General features: G+C 40.3%; 1 protein-coding gene across 1 annotated transcript in view; it reads left to right on the top strand.

Annotated features, from left to right (window-relative positions):
- The window catches only part of Foxp1 (forkhead box P1), a 574,139-nt gene that overhangs the window by 181,942 nt on the left and 367,749 nt on the right, over positions 1-24,448 (top strand). The window lies entirely within an intron of this gene.

Raw genomic sequence — 24,448 nt, 5'->3', positions numbered from 1 at the left:
CCAGAGAATTAGATTGGAAATGATTTACAATGAGTCTACAGGACATTAAAAAAATAAAGTTAGAAAAGGAAATCCACTGGCTGCATTGGCTATGGTACAATGAGAATTTTTTTTTTAACTTTTCATCCTTTGGAATTGGCTGGATAGATGGGTAATGTGTAGAAACAGACTTTCCGGAAAAATTGACAGATTTTTTTTTTTTTGTATATTCTGGCTTTGGCTTGGTATGGGAGTTACAAGCCTGTGACTATAACCCAGTCAGTTTCGTGTTTTCACAGTTACAGATTTTCTCAATAACCAAGAACCCACCCATTCTCTTAAGAGCACGAGGCGTTAAAATAAATAAGCTAGATTGAACAACTTTGCTTTAGTCTTGCAAGACAAACATATGGGCCCTTAATAATTCATTTGAAGATGACACCTGGGCGTGGTGTAAAAAAATCACAGAGACATATATCACCTTTAAGAATTCTTATACATTTGTTCACTCTGCACTGGATGAAGCATGTTCATCTTCCTGGAATAAATGAGATGAATTCACAGAATCAGATTACAGACAATATGAACTCACCTAGGTAGGCTATGATTTTCTGTTAGTGAAAACCTTTTTATTATTCCCTCCGATGGCTCATTAAAGCATCAAAAATCCTCATTTTGTAATGCAAACAGAATATATATATGTAGCAGAATATATATGTATATATATGATCTAGATATTTTGATATAAAATCATAATGAATTGCTCTAGTTACCATGTTGAACCAGCCACGGCAAAGTTATATATAATGCCTACTATGCACATGAAGCTGCGTTTGATTGCATAACCTGCATGGTGGAGTTTCCAGAAGCAACTGTGAAAAAATCTAAAGGTTCATCTTCAGATTCTGTCCTGAGAAGTAAAGAAGCAAGCTCTTGCTTGATTTTCATGGCAAATTGAGGCAGGAGAAATGTCAATGTTAGATACTGCAGGTGCGAGGTGAGAGGTGGAGGGTGGGTTTCTGACTTAGGGAACCAGGGTAATAAGAAACATAGATCGCTTGGTGCTAAAGCAGAAAAATGTGTGATTTCATTGACAGGCACAAAGAACATAGAGGAAACAAAAGAAAGTAAGAAACGAAAGGAATTAAGTCTCAAATTCTGAGTAAGGAATAAGGCAGGGGTTTATCCAATTACGTTAAGGTACATTAGGATAGATATACTTTACTACGGGTAAAACATTGAGCTCAGTGGTTGATAGTTCATTATATTACTTATTTTTGTGCAGGTCCTGGGGTTTAAACTAAGGGCCTAGATGCTGTCCTGAGCTTTTGTGCTCAAGGTTGATGCTCTACCACTTGAGCCACAGCCCTACTTTTGGCTTTTGGTGGTTAATTAGAGATCAATATCTCACAGACTTTCCTGTCCAGTTTTGCTTTCAAATCACAATCCTCAACTCTTACTCTTCTGAGTAGGTAGATTATAGGCATGAGTACTCGGTACCCCGCTTTTAATTATTTCTTCTTTTTCTTTTTTACTTTCGAAGGGCATTTCCATGGTTAAGGATACTGTAACATATCTTACCTTATATGCTTTAGATGAGAAATATCGCAGCATTCAAAGGTTTTCTTTTTTTATTCTGAAATATTTGCATTGACCATCTGAATGTGAATTTCAAAGTGTTCATCCTTAATTAGAACTTCAAACAATTCTGAAATCCTCAACTTTTTATCTACTGACAGCAACTTAACAAAAGTTGCAGATTTTGAAGCATTTTGGGGAGTCTTAGTTTTTCCAGATGAGGGATACTTAACCTGTGTTGTCAACCATTGATAACCATGCAGATGAGGAAACTGCCTCTGAGAGGGGTTTTGATCTTCCCACGGGTACACAGGAATGAGAGGGAACTAAAATTTCCAATAAGACTCTGTGACTCAAGGACTAGCCTTTTGAAGACTGCCTACACGGCCAGTGGGCATAGCCAGAGGTTTTTGAACACAAGAGTCTCTTGGGTAGAGCTGTGGCCTGGGATAATTTCCTCTGTCGTCATTTTATAGATGTAGTAGAGTGCAGACTCCAGGTCGGAGGGAGCTGTGATGGTTCTGAAGAGTGACCCCAAGAGGTATTTGAGGTGATGGAGGGGGCCAGTGGGTGTGAGGAACCTGGGTCAGGGAAAGTGCAGGCTGAGAAGGGAATGGGCTGATGTTTCTAGTTACAGGTGTTCATTTTTGGCAGTCTTTCTGGATGATGATGAAATACATATTGAAATGGAGGCTAGGATAGCAGTCTGGGCTGGTGATGTGGATTTAAAGCCACAGATGTCAGTGTAGACAGGCTGGTTAGATTCAGTGAGGAGGAAGAGATACAGTGAATGGAAACAGGGACCAGACTCTAATCAGCCTTACGAGATACAGAAAGATCTTCATGCACACTGAAGATGACAGATTTGTAGGCCATGCTTCAGACACGTAGCTATACATTATTCATCTTGGTATACATATTCATGTACATATTTATATATGTGTTCCTATATACATTCATATGTATTACTTTGTGTACTTGTATATGTAGCTTATTCATAAGCATGCGCTGTTCTCTTCAGATCACAAATATATTCTTGGGAGCCATTCCCACTCTCTTAGCAAGTGAGGAGAGGAAAGGGAGGGGAGGCTTTAGTCCCTTCCTGAAGCAGCCAACTGGGGAGAATTCTGCTATGTGTCCCCACAGCTTAGAAACTAAAGAGGAGATGGTGTAGCCTTGGAGATTCAGGCCAATTCATATAATTCATGCCCCTGAAAATGCACACAGAAGCCAGGTAGCTTTAAACAGTCTGGTAAATGTGAACTGAATTATAGCCAGATTTCACAGAATTGAGGAAGATGAGCATTGTGTTTTGAACTGAGGGGTAATAGTGTGGTCAGTAAACTTGCCAATGTTTCATTGGGGCTGAGATGTCTCTTCTGGGAAGTCAGTGTGGTACTTGGGGGATGGAGGCTTCTGGAATTGCATGCCTTTGCCAGGGAAGAATGGGCTTAAGAATTCTCTCTCTTCCCTTCCCTGTGTCCTTTCTTAATTACTAGTGAGATTGACAAGGAGGACACTGGGTTAGGGAATATTTTTGGTTTTGATTTTGTTTATCTACTACCAAAGAAAGGAGGAGGTGTTTCATTGCTTAGGTCTGTTTTGTGGTTGAGTAAAGAAAGGAGATAGCATTTACTGAGTGGTTCTTTGGGGCACCTTAAAATTTAAAAGCTTCCATGCTACCACTGCTCAGACAACCACTAATGTGCAGTCCACTTGAATCCTTTACAGTGGACGGTGCTTGCTTTCTAAAAATACATTTGCGTCCATTCTTCAGCTCTTTGCACGTATTGGTTTAAACTCCGGTATCTTCATTTCTTTTCCCAGTCTCCAACTGGTTCTATCAGCTGAGGGCTTTGTCATTATGGTTTGAGAAGTGCTTTGTCCACTGAGATCACTGTGACTTCAGCGGTTCTAATATAGTTGACTTGACCCTTATCTGATTGCCAGGAGATTTCCCTGGAGAATTCCTGGATGCTTCTGTGATTTTGGTTAAGAACCCTAATCCTGCCATTTCTACTTCCCAGTTACACTCCTCTTGTCTTTGAGTTGAAAATCAGTTCCTTTCTGTAACCTCCTGTACAACTCATGTGTACCTTTGGGGATTTGCAGGAAGTTTTAATTAGGGGATTGCTGTTTTAGGGACAGAATCTCATGTCACCCAGACTGGCTACAAGTGATTCTCTTAAGTCATCTAAGTCACTGTGGCTACAAACCTGTACCCAGATCCACAGCCCTATTCTTGAGTATATACTTGTCCATACACAGGTGGTCTGGGAGAGCATTTTCTTTAGTTCTAATTTCCACATTGGCTTGTCTTCTCTCTCGTTTATCTTCTCAATTCTTCTTGCTCTATTTATTTGCCGACTCTTAGTTTCACAGCCATGTAGCTTTCCCTCTCTGGGTCATGCTCCCCTTCTGCGCCAGGTTCAAGGAGCCCGTTCACCTCTGGGTGTGTTTCCCACCACCAGTCCAGGAGGGACTGGCTTTTTCACTTGAGTGTGCATGTGTGGATGCCACTTCCTCTCCCCTGCTCCTCCCTGCACGTGGCAGGAAGTGGCCTTGGCTCAACCCACACAAACATCTAGCATCTTATATTACAGATTGTGCCAAGACCAGGGCCCTGCATTCTTTCAGTTTCTTCATTTTAATTGAATAGGTTGATTCCAAAGTGACGTTGTTAGAATTCCAGCATTTCCTAATGAAATTGATTTTATAGGAGGGCAACTGTCTTCCTCTTTGCAAAAGCCCCCAAGTTTCATCCACATGACATTATACATGTGCCTTTGATCACATATTCTCCCTTACAGAGTTTCACACTTTAGTCAGTTTCTACGTCCATTTGAGGACTCAACCACAGACTGAAAATAGTGTGTGTGTGTGTGTGTGTGTGTGTGTGTGTATGTGTGTGTGTGTGTGTGTGTGTGTGTGTGTGTGTGTTTAGGCTGTATCAAACACATGCAGGTATTCTTCTTGTCATTATTTCCATAACAAAAAAGCATAATAATCATTCATAATGTATTTACTGTATGTGTGTTAAGGGCAACCTAGAGATGATTTAAAGTGTGTGGAATTATGAGTGTAGGTTGTGTGTGTATGTCGTATTATTTTATCAAAGGAGCTTGGGTTGTGTATCTCTTCATTAGGGTACCTGAGGGGTCCTGAAACCCATCCCCCATACAAAGGGAGATTGCGTGTCATTCCTTAATCAAGTCTTCTATCATGATGAATTTTGTCCTTTCCCCTGGAAATGAAGGATGTTAATGAAATGGTTAAGTGGTGCTTCTGGGTGCAGCGCTGGCTGAAAGCATTTGCTGTAGTGAGCCACCTGAATCCGGCTCATCTCCTCATGTCATAATAATGTCAGCAAGCATGGCCATCTTCTAATTAGATGACGAGCAGTAGCAATTTCCTGGTGTTGTTATCTTTCATGGTTTTCACCATGATGCGCCTGACCTAAGGTTACAAAACCTCTGAAAATCATCCACCAGGCTTTCAGTGCATGTGTATTGGTTACCGCACTTGGTTTTATTCCCTTCTCTGCACCCAGTGTCTCCATGTATAAAATTGGTGTCTCACTTAGGTAACATTCTGAATGTCTAGGATCTCAAAAAGAAAAAAAAATTCCCAGATATATGTACCTACAGGACTGAGAGATTTCTTTTTTTTTTTTAACTAACCAGGATATGTTTGGCTAAATAGAATAGAAAGTCCAGTTTAGGAAAGCTTTCAACAGTAAAACTGGCAAATCTTCAGTATGTAGATTTCCAAAAAGGCTCAGTCCAGCTCTCTGTTTTTGTTTTAGTGGTGTTGATTTTTGATTGACATACAGGCTTAAGATGACTCTAATTACAGCTAGAGTAAAGATTTCTTCAATAGGTCAAGAAGAGGGTGACAAAAAAGAAATCTTAAAACCTCTTAAAACTAGCTGTCGGTGGATTGGTTGTTGATTTTTGTGTGTAATATATAAATATATAGGTGTGTATATACAGTATATCTGGCATATATATGGTATATCATATGTCTATACACATACATATTTCCCTGTAATGTATCATCTTCCTTATGTAATCATCTTCCCTGTGTCCATGCAAATAACAAGTGCTAGTTGCTTTATCCTAGGAGATGTATTTCCACCAACTAGAATAAGGTAAAGTTAACATTCCCTGAATCTCATGACTCCTCAGCTTTCAGCTGGCCCTAGGTGGCAAGGGTTTGGAAGGAAGGCTGTGGAGGACAGAGCATTAAGCGTTCATTTCATTGAGCTGTTTTTATATTTTTAAAGACCTGAAGTTAATTCCCTCATTTGCATGAGATAAGACTTCTGGGGTTAAACCAAATGTCAGGTTTCTTGGCTTTGGGCCATAAATATTTCAATATGTGGGCTCTGATTGGCAATTTAGTGGCTGTTCCTCAAGAATCAATTAATTCTTAATAAATAAGTGTTAGTTAGTAGAATCTCCTGAAACTTGACATCTCATCTGTGTTGGTGGAAGTGCTTACCATGTAATAAAGGAAATTCCTTGTGGTTAAAAAAATTGGGAATCTCTTGCCTGTGGCTTCTGTGTCCACAGATGGTAAAAAACCAACTGTGATTCACGTAAGGAGTGATAGCCAGTTCGAATACAGATGTGGAAACAGTGGCATTCTCTGATGCTAATTTTATTTGCAAAATTTAAAAGTCAGCATTTCTAGTGCTTTTGTTTCAGATACAGTACATTTTACTTTCGTGTTTTACAAACATTAATCATATGGAAAGAAAAAGAAGATACATTTTAACACTACAAAGATAATGCCTGTGACTCAACAACAGAAATTGTTATGAGTGGAAGCACCAAAAAACAAAACAAAACAACCCAACAATTCTGTCTTGGGGGAAAAAATGTTTCCCTGGAAGGCCACAAAAGAGATGCATATTCACTAAGACTAATGAGAGGCAAGCTTTAGTACTGGAAGATGGTTTTTATAAAAAGGATTTTCTAAAAAGAGTGTAAATGGTTGAGGAAACGTCATTGTTAAAAAAGAATAAACACTGTGTGTGGCAGACACTAAGCAGAGGGAAGTGCTATCAAGGATAACATGAACTGATTCTCAGACATAAAAAACGTTTCACCTAGGCATTCTGCAACTGACATTTCCATTGAAGTGAGAAGAAGCTCAAGGAATCTTCTAGAACCTACTGGATACAATACCAGTGCCGAGTAATATTTACTTTGAAGCCTTTGACCTAGGCTCATGTTGTGTGTGTTGGCTTTTCCTATTGTTGTACCTGACTTGCACAATGCTGGCTGTGTTGGACCAAATGCTTTCCCAGTTGCCAGGCTACAAAGTTTTGACTAGTGTGTCAGGATCTTGTGGGTGTGAAATAAGATTGTTCTACCTTCCCAGATGTAACTAGCCAAGTTGATGTTCTTGGGTGGCTTCTTTGACCTTCTGTCCACTAGGGGTCTACATTTCAAACTCTGTTTTGACCCAAGACAGATCCCTGCATCTTAGATGCCACCCTTCCACTGCTCACCTATTCATGCCTTTATGTCTCTGCTCTGATTATTTTCTTTCCTTCACACTTGACTATGGTTGGGTATTTTTTCATGGTTTCCTATGAAGTGCTTAGTAGAAGTATTAATTAACTAGCTCATAATTAAATGCCACAGATAGTGTGCTTCTCATTTCATGGAATATATTAGTCTGTTTAGAAAGGGAACTTTACATTGTTCTTTAGAATCAATGGTAAGAATGGTTACTAGTTGCAGCTGATGGAAACTTAAGACAAATGTCAGAAGGCAGGACAGTGGTGCGAGCAAGAACTCTTGGTTGTATCCGCTTTATGTACCTGCTTTATAAAGTCTCTAGAGATCATAGAATCTCCATTTAATCCACTTAATCATGTCCCCAAATCAGCCAAAAAGAATATATAAGTGAGGATGACTACATTTCAATAAAAACTTTTATCTATAGATACATAAGATTAACTTTCAGGCATTTTCTTCATCTGACGAAATGTTTTGCTTTGATTTGCTCCCCTCACTTTTAAAAGCATAAAATCTTGTGTTAGTTTATAAGCTATATAAAAGTTGATGGCAGATAAGATTAAGCCCATAGGCCATAATTTATGATCTCTGATATAAAATCTCCACTCCTACCCAAGGAGAGGGTTTCCTATCTGTCTTAAGACATGGACCTTCAAGGGTGTAAATCACCATACATTGAGTCCTATATAGCTATGTTTATCACAGCTCTATGCACAATAGTGAAGCTACAGAGTCATTCCAGGTACCTACTAACAGATGAATCAATAAGGAATACATGAGATAGTTGGTACGCATACATACTTTGTGGTGTGATTCAGCCATAAGGAAGAAGAAAATCATATCATGTACAGCAAAATAGATCGTATTGGAGATTGTGTTCAACATAGTAAGCCAGACTCCAAAAGACAAGTAACACATGTTTTCTCTTAGGTGCAGAATCTGTGGGGGCCAGTGAGAATGGACAAAGGGAGAGAGAGAGAGAGGTTGAGAGAAGCATAGGAGGGGCATTGTGTACGTTTATGGGAAGGTCATAATGAAGCTCATTTTTTAAAAATTGAAAGAAAGTTTAAGAAGCAGATAAGCAATCATAGAGGGATGGAAATAATCTAAGTATCATATGGAAATATCACAATGAAGGACCTCACTTTATATACTAATACATACTAATAAAATAATTCTTCATGTATGGACCTTACCACATATTCATTACTAACCTAGAGCCCAGGTGAGGGTTTGTCTTGGGGTAAGGGTTGAAATGAGTTTGGAAAGAGGACATCTCTCTTATTTCACAGTCATTACACCCTGTTGCTGTGTTGACTTAATGACTCAAGTCTAGAATTTTAGGAAATCATGCCTTTGGCATTATTCTGGCAAAGAGAAAGACTTTTTCCTAACTGTCATGGTGACATAGACACAGACAGCAATCCCATGCAAAGAGAAGCAGAGAAAGGAAAGAGTTTTCTAGAGGCTATCATGGTTGGTGAATGGGGAGAGAGAAGAATGACAGAATGGCTGTTTTAAATAACGAAGCCCATATCGCACAGAAGGAAAGAACTTTTGAGATAAGAAACTGGCAGAAATTTAAGTATTTACTACCAGCCCTGATCTCCTGTCCTGTTTTCATAACATTGACCAGTTCCTTAGCATATGGCACCACGTCTCTGTCTTTAGAGAGACTTCCTTTGCTATCATCATACATTTGGTTTCAGAAGCTTTTAAAGTCAGTATTCCTTCCCCTGTAAGGGAAATGAGAAGCTTAGGATCCCACAGCCCCACCTCTCTGCTTTCTGTCTTTTGTTGTGGGACTTCTACCATTAAATCTTAAATAGGACTTTTTTTATTGTTTTGTTTGGCCTACATTACTTCAGTTGTTCATATCGTTGAGACAAATTTAAGGAGTTACTTTGATAAAATTTTATATATAAAGTTCTGGACTACCATGACTTTTACTCTTAAGTGGAGATTGAAAGTGAGAATAAAAAAAATGTAGATACTCTCAGTAGCCTAATATTATGTTATATATTCTCATTTGTTAAAAAAAATTCCACTAAATTCTAAGGAAAATAAGTTAGGTAGCAGGGAGTCATTCGTATGTAGCATTTATAGGGTAACAGATATTACCATAACCTGAAAACAATCAGTCTTCACATTCCTAACACACAAAAAAATATTGTTTTAATTTCAAAACAGCTTCTTAAAACAAAGTTGTTTTTCCAAGTTGCTTTACTTTCCAGTATTAACATGGAACAAGAAACTTGATAGCAGTAGAATTAGCTAGTATGTTCTGAAGTCTGGTAGTAGAGTTGTTAAATAATTACCCAAGTTGGGGAGACAAAGATCTAGTTTCAAATTCTGACTTAGCCTGTCTGTACCTTGCGAGTTTTGGAAACATGTCACATTTTAAACCTCAGTTTTCCCATCTGAAGATGGGGATAAAAGACTGCCCCCTGCTGGGTGCCAGTGGCTCATGGCCTGAAACCCTAGCTTCTCAGGACGCTGAGATCTGAGGATCATAGTTCAAAGGTGGTCCTGATAGGAAAGTCTGTGAGAATCTTATCTCCAGTTAACTACCAGAAAACCAGAAATGGTACTGTGGTTCAAAGTCATAGAGTGCTAGCCCTGAGCAAAAAGAGCTCATAGACAGTTCCCAGGCCCTAAGTGTAAGACCCTTGATCTATCTATCTATCTATCTATCTATCTATCTATCTATCTATCTATCTATCTGTCTCTATCTATCTATCTATCTAGTCATTTTTACTGTGTAAACTGATGTTTATAAGATGCCTTTGTGTTACATGGTCTAGTAAAATAGTTCTTGGCACCAGATATGACACTAATAAAATAATGTTCTTTTTCTTCCTGTTATATATATATACTTAAGTCAACAGTATTAGAAGTTATTATTGTTTTGTTCATTGACACAGTGGAGTTAAGCATTAGAAGACATTTAACTCTCAGAGTCAAAGCTTGCTTTACATGCCCCTCTCCACATTTTTGCTGTGCAGTTTGAAATAATCTTCTCCTGTGTCAAAAGGCAGTATGCACAAAGTTTCTGTGGGTAAGATGAGAATGTGAATTACTTCGCATTGTTGTCGTATCTTTGGGGCCTCTGAATTTCTTATTAAAGTTGCTCCAATGAAGGAAACACTGACGTACACATTCTCACACCTAGTAACAGAAGCTCAGTTGCAAGTATAATGGCTTACCCTATGTAAAGCCATTCAATATTTTCCCCCTTCCAGTTTTCATTCACTTGGAGAATGAAAATGGACAAGGATCCCTCTCCTATATGTTGTTTATTCCTAAGTTTCTGCAGATGGAAGAGCCAAAGGTTCATGGCACATTTCCTCTTGCTCTTGTTTTTTTTCTGTACCTTCCATCCCTTCTCTGCCTTTACCTCTTTTCAATGTCTTTGAGTCTATTTCTGTCCCTAGAGATTGACAGCGACCTGTGCCAGGTGGCTTCCAGCTCTCTGGTCTGCCCATCTTTGAGATGAAAGTGGATCGTGGCGTGATGGCATTGAAGGATGAAACGGAAATATATATATATATGTATATATATATATATATCTCAGCAGTGCATGTGTGATATTTCTATCCAATGACCAAACCAGAATTTGAAACCTGAGTGGAAGGAATTCTACTTAAGTTGATTCTTTGATGATTGGCACTGCCATAACTTTTGAGGCCAGGAACCAGGATGCCTCGTGATTTCAAGCTAAAAAATTTAAGACACAGAACCCGTCAGTACCAAAGTATAAGACAAGCATCCTTGAAGTAATCCCTTTGAGTAGATTCAGTAGGAACCAGAGATATATTCCCTTCATTCTAAGGAGACAGCTTTACTATAATAACTTCAGAAGTTCAGTTCCAGCTGCTTCTGACCCTCAATTTACTTGTCTGTAAAATGGAATTAATCTCACATGGATAGTTGATTAGGGTCTAATGATAGAATTGATATAAAGTGACTTGTCAGCTGTGGTTCTTGAACTCAGGGCCTGGGTACTGTCCCTGAGCTTTTTTGCTCTAGGCTTGTGATATACCACATTGAACCACAGCTTGAGTTCTGATTTTCTGGTGGTTAACTGGAGATAAGAGTCTAATGGCCTTTTTCTATATGGGCCAGGTAGAAAGAAGTCCAGTCCTCATCATCATCCAGCTCATAATTTAGTGGTATTTTTGTGTAGATATGCTGGTACTAGGACTTGAACTCAGGGCCTGAGTGCTGTCCTTTAGCTTTTTGTATACAAGGCTAGTGCTGTGCCATTTGAGCCACAGCTCCACTTCTGCCTTTTTTGGTGGTTAATTGGGGATGAAAGTCTGGTGAACTTTCTTGTCTAGGTAGGCTATAAACCATGATATTCAGATTTTAGCCTCCTGAGTAACTGGAATTACAGGTGTGAGCCACTGGTGCTGGCAGGTTTAGTAGTAATTTGCAATGTTATTATAACCTATCAGAAGCCATCTGATGTAACCTCTGGAATATATGTCAGTGACATTCCATCCTCCCTAAAGAAAAAGCATTTGAGTTCTCTCTTTCATAGTTAATGACCTGTTGCCACTGTGTAACACAAGTTTTCAGTCTGCTTCTACAAACTTATCTTCCCTATCTGAGTCTTCCGGTTGTGTGTATGTCAACAACAAGAAGACACATTTTGTCATATTAATCTTTTATTATGATTTCCAAGTGTGAACCTGGAGTGTTTGACTTGAAGAAAACATTTCATTTCTCTAAAAGTTCCAGCACACATGGTCTCTGCATTCTTTCTTGTTTATCATAAGGAATAGGTTGCTTTCAATATATTGCAAAACAACAGCAACAAATTAGCTATGTACATCATTAAAGGACACTGAAATCTTACACTGTCAGCCTGTTTGGTTTCTTTGGATTCTAGATGCTTCATTCAGATCACCACCTTGTGTTGACTTTAGCTGAGAAGAATGAAGAGAAAAAAAAAATCCAGGCAATTGGGGCCTGGAGTTTAGCCTAGTGGTAGAGTGCTTGCCTAGCATGCACAAAGACCCAGGTTCTATTCCTTGGTACCACATACTTAGAAAAAGCCAGAAGTGGTGCTGAGGCTCAAGTGGTAGAGTTCTAGCCTTGAGAAAAATCCAAGGACAGTGCTCAGGCCCTGAGCTCAAGCCCAGGACTGGCAAAAAAAAAAATCCAGGCAATTTTGTGAGAACCCGTGACCAGCTAGCTCTCTAATTTTCCTCTTGTCTCCCATTTCCTTTTTCTCTCCTACCTTCTCCCATGCTTACTTTCTTCTCTCTCCTTTGCACTTCTTTCTCTTCTCTCTTTCTCTTTTTCTCACATACTCTTCTTCCTTCCTTACTCTCGATTTGGTTGTATTCTAATTTTGTTGGTCATGGCCCATGAACTCTGGGTCTGAGCACTTCCCTGAGCTCTTCAGCTTAAGACTAGTGCTCTGCAACTTGAGCCACAGAGCCATTTCTGGTTTTCTGGGGATTGATTAGCTATAAGAGTCTCCTGGACTTCTATGCCCAGGCGGGCTATGACTGCAGTCCTCAAATCTGAGCCTCCTAATGTAGCTAGGATTACAGGCATGAGCTGACACCCGTCTTTTTTTTTTAAATTGAACTTGTATCCTTCCTCTCTTCTCTTAGCCTTAGCACAGGTGTGATTTAATTTCTTTGGGTCTTTTAGCTCTTTATGTGGTCAGAGATTTTCGCTGTGAGTTTGCTAGGAGCTTAGACAGCGTCCCTCTCAGCATCGTATCTGAAAATCTGGCAGTGGCAACAGGAAGAATTGAAGCGGGGCCTGAGTACCATCCATCCCCATAAGGTGCAGTAATTTCATTTGCCTCTGGTGGATTTAGTGGCAGACAGACTGATGTTTGTGAGTGTAATCCTAGGAGACAGTGTTGTTATTTGCATTGTAGCACTTGAGTCACTTTTCTGCTTTTTATGACTGCCATAGTTTTGGAGTGCAAACCCTCCTTGAATCTGCTTTCTGACTCGTCTGTTTTATAGCATGGAAATTCTAAATAGAGTTGGTATTAAAAGCATGTGTTTTAGCGGAAGTTCCTCTGTGCTACGCCTGAAGGAGGCTCCCTGCTGAGAACGCCTTCTAGAAATGGATGTCAACCAAGGGAGATTCATTCATTCCATACGTTTTTCTAATTTCAAAAAATGTACACCGTCAATATTTTTTTTCTTAATTGAACAGTTTGTTGAACAGACGGGTGCTTTAATTATGGTGGTCTAAATTTACACACATTGCAGTGGTATTTTGCTACATTAATTACCTTACTTGTCAAGAGTAACAGGTAATTACTACATCAACTCACCCTCCTGCAGTATAGGGAAGCATAGCTTTATTTGAACAGATACAACAAACCAGAGCGGAGCCACCCCATACCTCAGCCTTTGTGGAAAGATGACAGACCTGCCGTGTTTGTGTAATGAGCCAGGTGGAAATAGCCTCTCTTTGCTCTTGCCCACCTAAGACGCAGACGTGGAAGCATCCATCCAGGGGTATGTGCAGCAAAAAGATCCTTGATGAATACTGGTGCACTAACTTACCCCTCCCCTTGGACTGTGTTTTGGAGAGGCCCACCCTATGTAAATCAGTGGACAGTCCTGCACAGGCTGCTCTGGAAAAGCTCAGGACATTTCAGTGACTTTCCTTTTAATTACAGAAAAGTAATTTGGGATAATAGACTTTAAATATTCATTCACTTCATGTCCTACACTTAAACTTCTAACCAATTCTTTGGCTGCCTTACAGAGTGCATTTATCCAGTATTCTGATGGATGGCCAGGTACAACTCATGTGTTTGGTGCCTTCTCCAGGATTTTAGGGCCAGCTTTTATATGACTGGTTGTATAAAAATCCTATTTTGTATCATTTGTTGTGGTAGTTGGTGTGGTTTTTTTTTTGTTTGTTTGTTTTGGGCAGGAACATTTTGGAGAATGTAGAATGCACTTTGCAAAATCCAGCAATATTAAGTCCTCAAGCTGCTGAGAGCTTAGAAAGAAAATGTCTCCTCAGCTCTGGAGAGCTTTTTTGTGATTCTGGATGCACACAATGATATAATATGGGTATATTCTCTTAAAAGGCTTTGTCCCCTTTTAATCAAACACCTGTGACAAAGTTGTCTCTGTAGCTGTCAGAGAACACTTGAAAGTGGATTTTGAGAGCTGTCCAGGCTAGTGAAACTCAGCTTGCAAAGTGGGGGACCTGTCTTCTGGTGCTTGCTGGCAAGGGTGGATACACAAAGGAGAAATTGAGATCGGGATCAGGATGTGTGTATAGATATATGCATATGTCATCCAGGATGGCATTCATAGGGACGGGGGAAGTCCTGTGATGCAGACAAGCCTTCAATCCATACTACTTTTGATATCCCGTAAGAGATGCATCATTTGTATCTTGTCACCTGTCATTCCAAGTCACTCTGGGTGTGTCATAACTTCAAGTGATTGAGTTCTTCTTCTTTCAAATCTATTGTTAGTGGTCTTATAGAGTGAATTCAGGGCTTTATACTTGCTAAGTAGATGCTCTATCACTATCATTTTTTTGCTGTATTTTTTCATTTAGAACCTTACATGTTTGCCCAGTCTCAACCTCAGACTGAGATCCTCACATCTCTGCCTTTGACATAACTTGGATGGAAGATAAAGATGGAGCCTCCCTTAGATTTTTTTTCCAGTCTGGTCTCAAAATGTAATCCTCCTGATGTGTTCCTCTCCCGGGAGTACAGGCACACATCAATATATACATCTGTTTTCCCTCTTTTATCTGAAGGACAGTAAAATATAATTAGACCTAGTAATTCACTGATTCAACAACTATCTGTCCAGTGCCTGCTGTATGCGTGTCATTGTGCTATAGGCACAGCCTAGGATTTACTCCAGGGAGAGAGGCAACCTAACATCAGAGAGAAACAAACCAGGCCCACCCTGCATGGACTTGGCTACCTAGCAGAGAGAAGGGAAGGGAAGCAAATGAAATGAAAAAGCAAGGTATGTGTTCATGACATTGCTTGTGCCTTGGGGCAGCTTCAATAATCTGGTTGGAGAAGGCCCCCTGGAAAAAGATGACTTAGGTGCTAATGGTTAAGAATCATCTCTGTAGACAGCCCAATCAAGGGCCTTCCAGCAGTGAGAATGATGAAGGCAAAGCCTCTAGGCTGGGAGAAGGCTGGGGATAAATGATGTAAATGGGGACTGAGGATGCACCTGGAAATATGGATGCTGTGGGAGAGGCTGGAGATCTCAGTAGGTCCCTGCATGCCATGACAAAGTGCTGGTTTCACCTGCCAACTCATGTATAGCAGTGGGCATAATGGAACTTGAGAGCCAGGGGCCCCTGGAAACCTGTGGGACAGTGGACAGTCTTGGTTTTTTCCTGAAGGAGGCGGCCTTGGGAGAAAGGGAAAGGCTTTGTTCCTTCAAAGCTAGTATGAGCCACCTTGGAAGAAGCTGTATCCATGACACGTCAGCTGGTTAGAGGGAAAAGCCCCTGTTCTCATTGGGTGCTGCAGTGGCATTCTGACATAATCTGGAAGCATCAAACTGCCCACAACCTGTGGCCTCAACCACCACTAGCAGCAGCAGCTGACCTGTGGGGCTTTCAGAGGCCCCTTCAAGGATTCTGATGATCATGGAACTTGGAGAACTCTGGGTGGGACATTTGTGCCAGAAAGCCCCTGTGCGTTCTCCAGGACCTTCTGGTCCTGCAGTGAGAACACGGAGACAGTGAAGGGATTGCAGGTATCTGGCCCCCAATGTCAGTGGTCCCCTGGGGCCTTTGATCCTGTTCCCATCTTCTCTCTTGATGACATTATGGTATGGAGGAAACAACACAACCCACTTGGGATTTTTGCTGGATAATTAACTGTCAGGAGGGAAGCCAGGGATGGTTTGTAAAAAGAGCACCTCCTGTGGTCCTGTGAGCTGAGGTTGCTGGGTTTGCCTAGTTACTGATATTCTCTGATACTTTAGGAAAGCAGTTTTAGTTTGAATAACTCACTCCTCTGCTCTGTCAGTGGTAGAAAATAAGTGTTTTGTCTTTAGGGACACCATTGAGACACTACTTGGCAGTGTAGTTCTTTCAGTTTTCCATCGAAGATGCATTCCTTAAAGGCCTGATGTTAGCACTTGCTCATGCCTCTTCCCACTAGCTGTGCCACTGGAGACTCTTCCCTGTGTCCCCCTGCCCACACCCAGCCATGTCTACCTGCTCAGCTTTTGCTCACCTTTAGTGACTCAAGGTCTTCTGAGAATCCTTTTCTGACCACTTGTCCTGGAGTCCAGTCTCAGTTATTTCTGTGTGCTAGTGTTAAAGCTTCTTGGTCGATGGGACTTTTGTAAACCTCACCTGTCTCGATTTTGTGCTTCATTGCATTTGCAGTGCAGTTTCTGCGACGTGGTTAAGTGTTGAGAAGGTAATTCACCAGTGACATTTCCATCTGAATTCATGATTGGTTGTTTTCATTAGCAATTGCTTATTGTTGCAAGATGTGATGGTCTTTCCTAAAAGAGACACACTGAATATTAAGACATGGAGTTGTGATGGAAAAGTGGAGGACAAAGCCAGAAATGGAGTGTTAATATTTAAGGTGAGTCTTCATGAAGGTTGCAGTGAGGTGTGTCTTATCTTAGTCAGGATGTGTTAAGCCAGCTGCTGTGGGAAGTAATCCAGATTTTGGTGCCCTGACGTTGTAAAGGCATAGGCCTTTGGTGTATGTGAATAGTGATACTCTTCTACCTTCTATTTGTCATGCAGACTATGGGAAAGAGAGAAAGGCCCCCAGTAGACCTATTAGCCCCACAGAGGTTACATTCTGCTCTTGCTAACATGCCATTGAGCAGAAATTGGTCTCACAGTCCTGACCCAACACTGGAGAAACAGGATGGTGTGAGTTTCTCAGGTGCCTATGAATAAAAGAAATGCAGGCTGAGTATTGGTGGCTCATACCCATAATCGTAGCTACTCAGAAGGCTGAGATCTGAGAATCAGGGTTCAAAGCCAACCCTTGAAGAAAAGTCTGTGAGACTCATTTCCGATTTACCACCAGAAAACTGGAAGTAGAACTATAGCTCAAAGTGATGAAGCACTAACCTGCACCAGAAAAGCTCAGGGACAGCACCCAGGCCCTGAGTTCAAGACCCATGCCTAATGAGAGAGGGAGGGGATGGAGGGAGAGGGAGAAATGGGGAGAGAAGCTTGCGCAATGGAATTGGCTGTCATACTGTTTCACTGTGGTTTTAGATACAAAACACAGTGACTTCTATTCTTGTAGCCTGTTAATCAGTAAATACCCTTGATTGATAGCCCAGTAACCAAGAAGACTAGCAGCTCATGGTGATACTTAAGCTTTACATATTATGAGTAGTGTCTTTTTCTGAGCTCCCACTAAGAGTCTGTCTTCCTGGAGATGTTTGTGGGTGGTTTGTGGATCAGTGGGCTGTAGCTTGCAGTTGTACCATCAGGAAATGCTAACCCCACACAGGTGGGCGGGTCAAAACTACAGGGGCTCTCATTGGCAGGATCTGTTTGTGTGCTATACTTGGCAATGCTTCTCTCCTCTTCTGGAGTTCACAGCCCTGGCAAAAAGTGGCATCAGTCCTACACTGCCCTTCCCACTTCCCATTGTTATGGCCTTGTTTGGAACCAACCACAGCAGATAGGTATATCATAAGGAGAAAACGGAAATTACTTTTTTCTTATTTTTTTTCTCACTGATCTCTTTATCTTCTTGGAAAGTTATCATGAGAAATTCTTTGTATAATAGTTACAGTGGAGGAATTTGTTGTTACTGTTGTTAGAAAGATGTTTCTCTGTGGTTATGCTGACCCTGGTGGCTTTCAGGACAGGAGCTGCCATCTTTTTTTCTGGTCTTTATCTTCCTTGCCTCCCTTGCAGCTTTCCAGCCTAGATTCCAGGCTTGGTAATGCCAGAAGAGATATTGTTGCTCTTCTAGAGGCTGCCAGGCCCATGATCTGGGAACCAATAAGTCTGTAGTTTCCATTCTGAAAGGGGTGTGTGTGTGTGTGTGTGTGTGTGTGTGAGAGAGAGAGAGAGAGACAGACAGACAGACAGAGACAGAGAGAGACAGAGACAGAGACAGAGAGAGACAGAGACAGAGACAGACAGAGAGACAGAGACAGAGACAGACAGAGATGATGATTGTAGAGCACATGAGCACATTCTGGCTGTTGGGAGGCATGGGGGAGCAGGAATGACACCTTCTCCCAGCTGAGAGGACTTCTTCCCTCCTGCACAGAAGGAGACTGTCAATCAGGAGTTTTCCAACCCAGCTTCAAAGCAGGCAGTGCATTCGGGGTAAATATTTATGAAATGACAAACTTCATGATCAAGATGCATTTTATTTTTTAATGAGCAAATGAGTCAGAATTTTTTGAAGTTATTAAAAGACAAATGGTTGTGTGCCATCGTTGAGAGGAGGAGAAAGTATAATTTGGCATCTAGCAATTTATTTATAGCCATAATCCGCAAGCAATCAATGTCTTTAAACAGGATTAGTTAATTTCTCTTAAAGCCTAAAAGTACAAAAATTCAAATGTATTTAGGAAATCATATTAAGAGGACTTCTGAAAAGTGAGGGGGTGTGTTCATTTGCTTCAAGGAACTCTGAGTCATGTGAGGTGACACAAATCTTTACTTTCAAGATACTTGTAGTCTGGAGGAAAGTCAGTCAAATGCCATGAATAAATGTGTGTTCTCAGAAGTTAATGTAATTTTAGAGGTCAATTTGTTTGGGGAAATCTGGAAAGGACACACACACACACACACACACACACACACACACACACACACACACACTAATCCTATCCCCTAAAATTCTAAAGGGACTAGCCTCCTTCTTCTAGGGAAAATAATCTGAGTTTTATTTTTTCTCTTCTTTATTGGTACCTGTTTCTATATAATGGAAATTATTGCAGGTAATTTTTCTGTCTTATTTTATGTTACATTATGGCAAGCATTTGTACACATTTTTCCATTTCCAATATTGTTCATAAATGACTATAAGATATTGTGTTGTCAGACTGGACTATCATTTACTTGATTTTGCTCTGGTTTGATTGACATTTTAAGTAAAACATTCATGAAATGTATCCATTTCATGTCTCAAATGATCTTTCTCACTTAGTAGTTGCAATAGAACAATGGGAGGGAAACATGCTTCTTTTAAAAAAGAATGCTTTTTATCTATGTATACATCTGAGCTTCCCTTTCCTTTTCTGAATGAACAAATTCCTTGTCATACCTTCTCATTTTTGAAGGGTTAATATCAAATATATTGATTTTTTTCTTCTTCTTCTGGACATATAGCTCTTACCTTGAAATTGGTTAACAGGGAACACTCTCCAAACCTAAGAGATCTATCTGGTTTTAATTTGGAGAACTTTGTGTTTGACTTTGAAACTTTGAAAGGATATTGTCTGTGCCTTTTCAGACTCACAGTTCCAGTGATGTCTAAAAATGAATAAATTAGTAATTTTTGCTTTAAAACAACAAAAAAAGTCTCCTTGAGTAAGATCTCTTGGAGATAACGTAACCTATGTAAAATCAGCACAGGCCCTTGGCGGTCCTGGCAGAAATGCTTTAATTCTTCTCTTGGCTGCGGTGGCTGTTTAGAGTTTTGCTTAGAATGTCTCAGCTGAGTTCTCTGATATGTGATAAGGCAGGAGGAAGCCAGTGGTAGGGTCAGACCTCTGCTGGAAGCCCAGCCCTGCCAGCTGCCATCTTTTGAACTTGACAAAGGGACAGCGTCTGCATTGACATCAGTGATTCATTCCTGGTAGTCAAGATATTCTGAGTGCAAATGGTAACCAGAGCCTATTTCCCATTATTTTACAGAGGAAAAATTATAATATGTGCAAATTTGCAGCAACGCCCCTACACTTGTATTGCAGAAGTTGGCAACTGATGGCCCTTTTTGTCTGGCCCATAGCTTGTTTGTGTAAATAAAGTTTTATTGGAACACAACAGCACACATTTGTTTACATCTCGTCTCTGGTTGCTTTCCTACTATAATAGCAGCACTGAGCAATTGTGTTAGAAAGTGTAAGACTGCAAACTCTAGAATATTCACTGTACTTGCTTTTACAGAAAAGACTCGCCGCCTAGTTCTTAAAATATGCCTTACTTACATTATAGTGAAGATGAAAATGGGTTGAAGGCTTTGATTACTCAACCATATAGTCTTCATATGTATTGTTCCAAATCCTAGCTTTTTATTTATTTTGTAATCCCCAAGAACTTTCTGAAGCTCATCATCTTTGTTACTGGTCTTTGCTGCTGTTTTTGTTGTTGGTTTTTCAACACTGACAAGGTTGGAAAGTTTCTGACGTTCTACTGATGGTTGCCAACTTAGAACTTTCTCAGACACATTGTTTACATATTGTAGTGAGTTCAGGGATGCTACAGAATTCTTTTTTTTGGTCACCAATCGTTAAAATGTGAGACTTAGAAATAGGCATTTTTGGTGAAGTCTGGATCTGACAGCCACTATATGTAGAGCAGAAACAATGTCACCAAATCAGCATCTGTTATAATCAATTCTATTTCACCCTTCAAAGGATGTGTTCCCATCTAGAAAAATGAGAGGTAATGTTCCTCACAGTTAGCTGAAGGAGAAAGGCAGGCAGGCCTGACACATTTAAGAAATGGCTTGCCAGGTGCTGGTGGTTTATGCCTGTAATACTCAAGAGGCTGAGATCTGAGGATCATGGTTCAAAGCCAGCCCAGGTAGAAAAGTCTGTGAGGCTCTTATCTCCAATTAAGTAGCAAAAAGTTAGATTGGGGTGGGGGCGTTATGGCTCAAGTGTTAGAGCATTAGCTATGAGTAAAAGATCCAGGCAAGAGCATGAAACCCAGAGTTCAAGCTCTAGTCTCTGATTATTTTAAGGCGTGCAGGCATGTATGCATGGACACATGCATACATACACACACAAACATGCACACACTTAGCTGTTAGTTCTCATTTGTTGTTCTGTGTTCAGATTGTCGAGAAGAACCATTACCAAAAAAAATAAATGTCTTCAGAGTTGTTTGGTTGTTTTGTATTTTTTTTTTTCAAATTGACGGTATTTGTCCTACTTAAAGTTGCTGTTTATAAAGGAAAAATAAGTGTATAAATAAAGTTGGAGCTGGGCTATTGATCAGTTGACCTGTGTGAAGCTCTGGGTTCCATCCACATGGGTGGGGGCCATGGAACAGAAAGGGGTCAGCTGTGGCCAGCAGGTTTACCAAGGTAGGTCAAAGTCTGGCACTGGCCGTTGAGCACAGGCTAGCTTGTCTCTGTACCTTGTGGCCTCTTGGGGACCGGAGCTTGTCACATCCAGTGATGTCATTCTCCATGGGACCTCTGGGTTCTCCATGGAAAGAAGAGAATGAAAGCCTCATTGACCTATGAGGACTTATTCACATGACCTGTAACTGCAAAGGATGCTGGGAAAGTATTGCAGCTTGCTGCTCAGGAAGAAGAAATAGATTGGTGTGATGGTCACAGACTCTTTTAGATTTTTATGGAGGATAAATGCTTTCCATGAACAAACTACCCAGAAATGGTGACGATCTGGGAATGTATCTGTAGTCAGGACCCAAGGAAATAGGATTTACAAGCAATCTTGCTGATTGGCACAATTTATCTGAGTACTTGTTCAACTATATTTAAAAAATTAGCCTACAGTGTGAATCTGCTTCCCACGTGTTATATACTATTCAGGCCTCTTGGCATTAAGAACTTAGAGATCTATCTCAAGTAGGTTTAGAAATACATACTTAGGAAATATGGCATGCAATGACATTTTAATTCCATATTTATTTTTTATATAAAATCAGGAGTCATGTGCCACATCGAGTAGAATACTTCATTTAGGGTGGCAAATAGAACCTTTGTTGAAACACTTCCACTATTATTTAATTTGAATTACATGTTCTGTACTGAACCACATTAAGACCATTTCAATCTTTCTATCCTTTTAATATCCAAGCCCACCTATGGAAAAAATTAAAAGCTAAATCATTTTACATTATGATTATATGAATATTTTAAGAGTAGAATCACCCTAAAATGAAGAACTAAAATTATCATCCCAAAATAAAAATTTAATTTAGAATAGAAAACTTGATTACAAGGCTTTGTAGACTAGAAATGAGATACATAGAAAACAAAAACCTTGGCCACACACTTTTTGCAGGTAGGGAGGGGAGGGAAAGTGGGAGAAAAACATTAGATGGAGTATCAATGTTCAAAAAATAATGTACCCACTACCTGATGAAGGTAACTGTAACCCCTCTATACGTTACCCTGACAATAAAATACAATAGAAAAGATTTATATGTGAGATAGTTTAATCAGAGTTCAAACTCTTGTAAGGTTGAAAATTTACATTAAAACCCCCTAAATGTTTGGCCACTCCATGAAAAAAAACTAACTAAATGAGTTAATGTTTAGAATCCTAAAGATACTGAACTTGGAGGTAGAAGTTGCTCCTATGTCATCTTCTAGGTGCACACGTGTTTCAAAATATTTCTTTCCCTTCCTGTGGCCTGTTTTGTATGTCAGTTAGTTCTTAACAGTATTTGGGGCAGAAAACAAATTTAATTGACTGAGTTTGTTCCCTCAGCAGTCCTTCTTGATTTCTTTCCTCTGATGTTTCTTTGTTAGGTGAGAGTTCAGATTTAGTATTCATGAAACACCTATTAGTCAGTGACCATGATCAGACAAATGGAAGCTAAGCACTGCTTAGTCTGTTGAAAATAAACATGAGGGCTCTCATTAACGTCATTGTTTGAATAATTATTTGAGTGACAGGTCTTGAGCAGCCCTGAAAGCAAGCCGACTCCTTACTGGAATGAGGGACAGGCTGACAGCCACATCTTGGAGTATGGCCATTAGTGTGCCCAGCCATCAGTGTCATGGTACTGTGTCAAATTAGTTAGTGTCCCCTTAGCAAGAAAAGCCAGACGTATAAATTATCCCCTCTGCTTCCTGGCAAACTGTTTACAAAACCCACAATCAAGTGTGAGCAAATTGTTCACATGGCTCATAAATTAACTAGTTTACAGGCTTATAACATTTTACAAGTAGATAATAAAGGGGAGAAAAGTTTTCCAGTTGCTCTGTCCTGATGGGCACTCGGAAATCGGCTGTGTTTGCCTGGCTCTGTGCACAGCTGGTTGGTTTTGTGAAGGGGCAAACTCTATGGGTGTCGGAACAAATGTTTGCAAATGGAGGCCCTGAAAGGAGGCCAGGGTACACCCACTGAAGACGATATAATTAACTTTGTTATCTCATTACTCTGACAAGTCGGTGACAATGTCCTCTTTCTCCTGGTGACAGTTGCTCATTAGTGAGTTCCCTCATTTATTCGGAACCATTACTCGGCTCTGCCAATTGAAATTATCTACAAAACATCACTGATACATTCTTATCGTCCTTTGAAGCTGCCTTGTTGAAGAGAAATTATGGCGACTGGGCATATTGTATAAGAATGATGATTTGGTTTTGAAGTCTCATTGTTTTCCCTTTTGGAAAAGAAAACATTTTTATAATCTCCTATCCTAAAATATTATAATCACACATCCAATCTATTTTATTTTATTTTATTTTTGTCAGTTTTAGGGCTTGAGCTCTGGGTCTAGGCACTGTCATTAAACTTTTATGCTCAAAGCTAAGTGTTCTATGACTTCAGCCACAGCTCACTTCTGGATCTTTTTGTAGTTTATTGGAGATGTCTTACAGACTTTCCTGCCTACTCTGGCTTCCAACCTCAGTCCTCAGATCTCAGCCTCCTATATAGCTAGGAGCACAGGTGTGAACCACCAGTGCCTGGAAGGATGGAGATTTTTAAGCTGGGATTGCTTGCAGGCAGTTTGTGTACTGCAGAGAGGTCTGTTGTCTAGAAGTGACAGGCATACCTGCAGCTGTAGTTGACCTCCTGTCTCTGTATACTCTGTTTGAGTGTGCGAATTGTCTCTTTCTTATTTCTCAGGATATGTTAGTATTAGAGTTAAAAGAACCAATCCCCAAAAGGAAATTATAGACATGAAAAGAACTGATTTTTTTTTTTTAATGCTGGTACTAGGGCTTGAACTTGGTGCTGTCCTGGAGCTCTAGTGTTCTACCATTGGAGCCACAGCTCCACTTTCAGCCTTTCTGTGGTTGATTAGAAATAAGACTGAACTTTTCAGGCCATTGCCTCAGCCCTAGCTGTGTTGTATGCCCATGCCGCTTCTCTTCTAGTTCTGTCGTACAGAACTCAGATTCAGAGCCAGTGTGTGAATCTCATTCTCAGAGGCAATGGACAGAGTAGTTGAGTCCTGAGCATGATGGGAGACGCAGGCACAGGTCTGTGTGT

This window comes from Megascapheus bottae, chromosome 2 (genome assembly GCF_031878675.1).
Source record: "Megascapheus bottae isolate mThoBot1 chromosome 2, mThoBot2.hap1, whole genome shotgun sequence".
NCBI lineage: Eukaryota > Metazoa > Chordata > Mammalia > Rodentia > Geomyidae > Megascapheus > Megascapheus bottae.
The sequence above is the reverse complement of the archived record's forward strand: the minus strand, read 5'-3'. Positions and strand labels throughout refer to the sequence as shown.